Consider the following 8,330-nt stretch of genomic DNA (forward strand, 5'->3'; position numbering starts at 1 on the left):
CATAATTACTTATATGAAGAAAATAGACAAGAATATCACCTTACAAATGAAACCAAAATGGAAAGACAAGAAATAAGTCTAGTTCTCCTAGAATCTACTATAACTTCACCTCATAGTATAAAATGCTATCAGTGGAGCAACTCAATCTCTCTAGAGGGATGGGCGTTCTCTCTCTCTCTCTCTATTTTTCAATCCTCCTTCCTTATATGTAAAAATTATAGCATTAATTTACTCTAAATGTCTCCTTGATGTCCACCTTTTCCTTGGTTTAGCTCCTATTTTTTTAGATCTAAGTGCATAATCTTTGTATGGAAAACCTTCCATAATCACTAACAAGTCATTTTAGTGGAAAACATTGAGCTAGGGTTGATTTTTCCTTGGCCACAATACAACAATATTAGCATGTGAGACCGATTCTATCAAATCCACTGATTGAGAAGTCTTAATCACATAAATTTCCACAATGCAAATTTTTGGTCGGGATCCACACAACATGCGAGTTTACTGAAAGAAATATGCATGATGTCACGTGAGTTTATTGAAAGAAATTTGCACGATGGATGAAACTCTAATTTCTTCTTATCTATCTTCATATCTCAAGAATTTATTTCACCAAAGAATGCTTTTATTGATGTTTGAACTTGTTTCTAGCATGCTACTATCCTGCTATTGTCTATACAAGAGATGTATGAAAATTTGGGATAACAATTGCCAAGAGTATGTTGACAAGTGGAGCTTTTATGCTTCGCTACCGACACCCTCAAATCTCACTGGGATGGTGAGATAATGGGAGTAAGCCTAGGATTTAATGCCCAAAATTTATGTTACAATTATTTACAATAACTTTTCACAAATAAAAGAAGGAAAATTATCCATGGTAGATCTGTATACGGAAATATAAAAAATAATAATTACAAATGTATAATGAATATAAAAGAAAGCTATAAGAACAATATATATACTATTTTACATTATTCTAATGAACTTAAAATAAAATTACAACAAATAAATGCATCACTTTGCAGCCAGATTTCTTAAAATAATGCATATCATCCATAAGACTGTACAGACACATATTTCAAAATATGATACAAAAATTAGCAAATTTATGCTATAAATATCATATAACTATGCCTTATACAATAAGAAAATATGAAGCAATTTAATTGGACAAAGATTCTAAAGATGTTAGTTGTCAAGAATGTTGATTTTATGGACCAAAATGTAAGTACGACTTATTATTTCAAATGAAATATGAGAAAATTAGACAATAAATAATTAAAAAAAAATGTCTACAATGTAATACAACTCATAAAATAAACAACAGAATGTCAAACAATAAAGTAAAATATAGTGTTAGGTGTAAGGTCCCACTTTACAAACCACCAATAATATAGAGAATTAAAGGTCACATTAATCACTAATACTCATGTTTTTTTTGTAACATTACTAAGTTATCATGTAATTAGGTTCCTTCATATATTTCAATAAAATAATATCACATAAGAAGTTAGGGATAACTTTTCCTTGAAACCAATTCCAAAACATGTTTCCTCTCAAGTTTAAAAGATGATAACATGTGCTCTTTTCATAATTATACATTAGCTCTAAGTAAGACTAGAAATAATTTCCACCATAATTCCATGTGCGAACATTAAGCTAGATCAACCTATTTTATTTCCTAGATTATTCTAAATAGGCTCCACTTATTGACTCTTGATATAATAAACACAAAAGTATCATGCTTCTATTACAAAAATCACACATAAGTGTATGAGTATTAACCTACCTATAACAACGTAACTAAGGGAAGAATATGCCTCTCTTCATCAGTAAATCTAAGAAATATGATATGTTTATGAAATTGAATCACAAAATATATTGATCCAACAACATTTCCAAATTCATTAATTAAAAATTCTCAATCCCAATTATTAAGGCAATGCTTCAACCATGAGAATTGTATAATGAATGTTGCAGCAAGAGAAACCACTGAACTTACCAATTTAGAAGCATGTTGTTCTTCAAGAAGTGCCAAGTAAAACAATGGAACTACATAAATTGGGCACAAATAGTTGTTTTATACAACCATTGAAGCATAATATTACACCCATGAATACATGTAACTCGGCCAATCTTATTATGCTCACTTGCCCAAGTAATTTAATCCTGCATAATTGGTTATTGTAAAATTGTTTCCAACAACAACCCATTTTTTCATGATAGCTTTAGATGATAAAAGAAACAATAATCCCACTGAACCTTTCTCTATTTACACTTTAGCAACATTATTAAATTCATTTTCACATTCATATAAAAATTTGCAAACATAGGGAGTTATATCTATTTGAAATTTCTGAGTGCATAAAAGCTACAGTTATTAAGGCATTTAATCTAATGATTTATGTGCATAAAAGATACAACCATTGGGGCATTTTCACAAACACTTTGCAAACATGCAATCTATATCCATTAAAGCCTTTTGGAAAACACTTTGCAAGCATGGAATCTACACCCATTAAGGCATTTTTTCAAACACTTTGCAAGCATGTAATCTACAACCGTTGAGTTATTTTTCAAACACTTGGAAGCAATGAATTTGAGATTCTTCTCCAACCTATTTAACTCATAAAATTCAAATGTTGGCATCTTAGAACAGGGACTAAAGAATCTTAATCTTTCGTCAAAACCCTGACAACATGCACACATAATTGACGGAACGAATATGCAAAATTGCCCAGATTTACGATTTGGGTTCTGAAAAGTCTCTTTTTGGAATCAAGTCGGTCGTTATAGGGTCACATGATATGGATACCCCCTGATGTTGAGATGATTTGCAATATAAATTCCCAGGGATGCGATTCTTTAAAAGAACAAAAAAATGGATTCCTACTATCTCATTTATAGCTTTTGTCAAATGCTAAGTATGCAAACTTCATCTATAGTTGTACATGGAGAAAGAACACTCAAATTTATGCTAATATGATATTTTAATTAAACTCATGGAAGCCTGAATGATTCAGACATTAAGACATTCTATTAATTAGTTTGCAATAACACTGTACAAAAAAAAAATAAAAAAATAAAAAAATAAAAAAATGAACCACAACTATTGTAGAATTTCTTCGAACATTTAGTATGTAACATTTTATATACATCTAAGTTTAGCTAACAACCCAATTCATAGTAAGCAAAAACCATGCTATCAAACATAGAATATTGAATTTGGATAATAGATGTGATGCTATGGACAAAGGATCATTATAAATTGAACTTGAAAACTTTGGCAACACATTCTTGTTTTAATCCCTTGCATGTATGTTATAGTTTTTTCTTCTCAAAGGTGTATGAAAAGAAATCACCTAAGACTGTGGATGACAAACAATCTCAACAATATAAATGGCTGCTAAACATTGTAGATCTGCAGCAACTGATAGAAACAAAACTTTCCAAAGTCCTTATCTATGCCACAATCATAGTTAAATAGCAAAATGAAACAGTAATAATAACTCCAATAATCCAATGGAAACCAGATATACAAAGAATAGATTTTATTATAACACCTGTGAAGGGAACAAATAAATGTTACCAGTCCCCCTCTATGGGATGGGTTCTTAGCTATCCTCAAACATCTTTAGCTTTTGTAGAGTCTCTCTCCTATATAATGTGTAAACCCAACAAATAAAATGTTTGACCTCAAATGGGAACTCAAGTGGAAGAAAAATGGCGTGCGACAATGATAATAATCAGAGTTGCAACAGTGAGTGCAACAATGAAAATAATAAAAAGTGAATAATGAATGGGAAACCCTTCTATTTATAACAAAATATTCAGTTATCCTCGAATAATGAGCAATAATAAAATATTATTAATCTCATTCTAGAAATAACCACTTGGAATATTTTATTATATTTGGTTAGGAGGGAAAAAGTATTTAAACTTTTATTTAGAAATAATAACTAAATAAATGATTATTTATCATCTCAAGAAATATGGTTAAGGAACAATAAACAAATAATGATTTATTTATTTATTCCCAAGGGATTTAGTCAAACTTGACAAAGAATAATAATTAATTATTCCTAGAGAAAAATAAGATAATTAATAATTTATCTGTTTATTTTTCATAACTAGGTCAAATATGACAAGGAATATTAATTAAACAATGATTTAATTAATTATTCATAGAAGATAATTACATAATTAGTGATTTATTTAATTATTCTTCATGGGTTTAATTATAAATTACTTAACAAATGTGGTTTTTTAAGTAATTTCTCACAGTGAAAGCAATTTTACTATGGTAAAATTGGCCTTAGATGTTGTACTTCGATCCATCTAGTAAATTATGCTATATGATCAATTTTTTGGTGATAATAGATTCCCCCCCCAACGTACAAGTGTTATGAGAAAAACATATGACCGAAGTGCATTGTAAAGACACGATCACTAAACAATAAAGTGGAGTCACATAGAGAGAGAGAGAGAGAGAGAGAGAGAGAGAGAGAGAGAGAGAGAGACCAATAGAGTTGAAGTGAAAGAGGATAGGGACAGAGGGGGTGAGACCAATGCAAGTCTCCTTTTATGTTGTGGTACTGGATCTCAGTGAGGCAGGGGAGGCATACCTATACTTGCCAAGATAACTTAGTACAAAAATAATGATGCACCCAGAAACATAAGACTGAGCAATGAAGTACATGCTGAATGGTACATGACACGCTCACATAACTGAGCCAGAAAATAATACAATGTGTCCCATATACATATTTCACCTAGAAAAAAACATGAACTAGGACTGAATACAATAATATCTGAGTACATGAGATATAATGGCACTTCCCTCAAAAAATGGGTGGGAGGGAGGGTAGAATAATTGAAGAAGCCCTACTGAACAGTGAAGGGCTCTGCCAAACTGAATGGATCATCTGAAGGAGACGTGCATGCTATGAACACTATGACTGTTAGGAACCAAACCCATCAAATATGTGAAACTGCATCTGAGGCTGTAGCATAATGTGAAGACATCCGGGCATGTGGGGGGCTACCTAAAGGGCCACCACCTCATGAGGGATGAAACATCTCACACACACCCGAAAATCGCTAGTACAATCTGCTGCATCAATGGACCATCAAGTGTATGAATTAGGAGCATGAAACAACCAAGTCAAATGGAAATAATGAGTCCCTCTGCTCGACCCGAGGTATCGAACAAGAATGGAAGTTGGAGCCAAGATACACTGCCCTCTAAGTTGTTCTTTTGGAATAAATGAGCTAATGTCAACATAATAGGGCTTGCGATAGGTGAGGCAATGAGGATACTCAACTAAGGTACGAGGGAAAATAGTAATTTGATTGATGGAATGACACCAGGGATAATGGAGAAAATGGGATTGGGGGAAAAACATATGACTTCCCTTGTCAGAGCATAAAGTGCATGGTTGACCTGGCAGCAACTGACTCAACTCTGGAGGGGATGGGGGACAATATGGCTGAAGGCCAAAATGGGAAACATGAGATGAATGGTATGAAAAGATGGATGGAATACCGTGACATGATACAATGGGAAGTGAAACTGACTCCATGGATGCAGAGGTGACTCATCGCGGATGCTCTGAACAAGGGTGACTCGATGACGCTACCACACAGAATAGCCCTGATGGGGACCATGAAAGCATGAGTAAATGATGGTTACTCATGACGAAAATTGACACGTGAGATGACAAGTGCCAAGGGAAGGTGGTCCCCAAAGTACAAGCGTCGCATATGAAGAAATTCGATTTTGAGAGGTGATGAAGTGACCCTTCTTGGAAAAATGGCTTCCGGGTGAAGTGTCAAATCACTAGCCCTTCTTCCCCGCTCTGCAATCAGCCCAGAAATTGCGTAGAACTATTTGGGCCCAGATTGTCTCCCTGTCTCCCAGGAGTGTGCAATTTTGACCAGAAGCTCTTGCAGCCTGATCTTGTTCTCCTCTAGAAAAATGCACAAAATTTTCTACTAGTGACTCTTGCTGCCCGCATTGTCTTCCTTGGAGAAATTTTACAAATCCCAGTTGGATGAACTACCCAATGTTCCCCTTGAAAATTACGCAGATTAGCCTAACAGCTCCTCGACGCCCCACCCGGCCTTCCTCCCGGAAACTGCGCAATTATGCCTCCCAACTGGGTTTTGCCCCACAGCTTTCATTGTTGTCTCGGATTGCGCAAATCTGCCTCCTAGTGACATCTGCGCAGTTTTTCCCGATAGTGCTCTGGAGCCTCACATCCCGACTTGAGTTATGCTTTGCGTAGTTTTAGTGCCTTATCCCTCTCCTGGTCACCTGCATCGAAATGGAAAACAATGCATCATGATAGAATAGGATATTTTTGAATTTGATGTCGTCTCGTCATGAGTGATTGCAGAAATAGGTACATTGATGAAACATGGTGTGATGAAAAATGGGATGGAAAAGAGGCGCATGCTAGAAGATTTGCTCACGGTCGAGCGAACACATGAAGCACATCAAGCAAGCGAATGTAAGGGAAACATTCACATGCACCATAAAGCAAAGATCAAGACCATCGAAGACCCCACACACTTTTCCATGCAGAGGTGAAGACATATTACACCGAGAACATACCATTACTCAACAACAGAGTGGCTCGACATGGACACCACAGTCAGCCAACACATGTCATCAGTGTCATGTCGATTTGTGTCATGAGTTGTCTTGGCCACATCACTATTATGGGCCATACTTGTCCTAATCAATGTAATGTAAAGTGGAAGTCCAAGAGACCCACATATGAAGTCAAAGAGTCATGTAAAGTCGAAAATTCATAGGGATTCAAATAGTCATGAGGGAAGTTGAAGAGTCACAAGGGTCAGTTATACCCCTTGGCTATATATACCCCCTCATTATATGTGAAAATGACTTTTCACCTTGGCTCCTCCCACATAACCTTGAGACTCTGTAGTTTATTCTTTGAGGAGCGAGGAGTGGCTGCAATGTCCCACTACTGGGACTAGTGATGTATGGTGTACAGATGTGTCTTGGATCTTTTGTTTAATTCAGAAGCATGTCTCAAGCCAACACATTTTCACGCATGTTTTGTATTTGTTTTTAAGACTATTATTTAAATGTTTGTAATGCATGTTTGCTTAACCTGTACTAAGATAGTTGAACTACCTCAGTTATTTTAGTACTCATATTATTGAATATGTTTTGTATTGTTTATTATTGTTGCCTTGTCTGTGTGGACTACTCCGCTGGACATTAGACATACCATCTTTGTTTTTTCTTGGTTTTAACGACTGTCACCCTCGTGTGGACTATTTCGTTGGATGGTGTACATATTTTCCCTTGAAATTTGGTTTTCACAATTGTCACATCCGTTGTGGACTATTCTGTTGGATGTTGGATAGACCCTTGTTGTTGTTCGCATGTGTTTCTTCCTGGGTTGGGACTATTCCCTCTCATTAAGAGGCTCACTTTATTCCCACCTTTTGATAGTAAGAGAACCCATACACAGAGTTACATTACGCATTCACCAGGCACACTCACCTCGATTTCTTGAAGTTACAAGCATAACACTCTCATGTGCTGAACAACAAGAGCTAATGCAAATATTTAAGATAATGGCAACTAGGCCATCTTACTAGATGGGAATCCTACACCAAATGGTGTGAGGTCTAGTTGGAACTTCATATTGGGGAGATCCCTTGAATGTTGGGGGGTCCAACACCGTCAACATTTCTGGTGCTAGAAGGAGGGCCACTAGTTGTTTATGGATGAATGTACTCTCAACCCCACGTATCCATCATTTGGTCAAGGCAATAACACGAACTCCCTCTCTCCCATGTGCAAATTTGAAGTTGGTTACTCCTCACCTCCTAGACTCGAACAAGAATTTCATATCATCAACTTCGCTCAGTCCATCCCATCACCCATTATTTTTCCAAGGATGTTGGATTGATCCCAAGAGTACACAACCTTCCTTCTTTGTAGAGGAAGCAAAATATTACACCCACAGGAGTGGCAGTCTCATATGTTGAAGAAGTAATCCTCCCCACTCTTGAAGAGCTAGCTGACGCTATTGATAACAAAGAGGAACCTCCTGTTCTCCTACAAGGAGAAGAAGTTAACAACACACTCTTAGGCTCAAGTTCCGGCGGAGGGGAAGGTAGCAGAGGAGGCAGAGGAGGAGATGAACCAATAGATTCAGAGGTTTAAGCGTATGATTTAGAAGAAGAGGAGGAGTATGAAGAAGAGGACAACATGTCTAATCAAAATTTGGAATGGATGACACACGGCCCATTGGCACTCCATGGTGTCTTACACAAGATGCCAAGGC

This window comes from Pinus tabuliformis, chromosome 2_2, assembly GCF_031772625.1.
Source record: "Pinus tabuliformis cultivar Carrire ecotype Pingquan chromosome 2_2, CPIR1, whole genome shotgun sequence".
Taxonomy (NCBI): Eukaryota; Viridiplantae; Streptophyta; class Pinopsida; order Pinales; family Pinaceae; genus Pinus; species Pinus tabuliformis.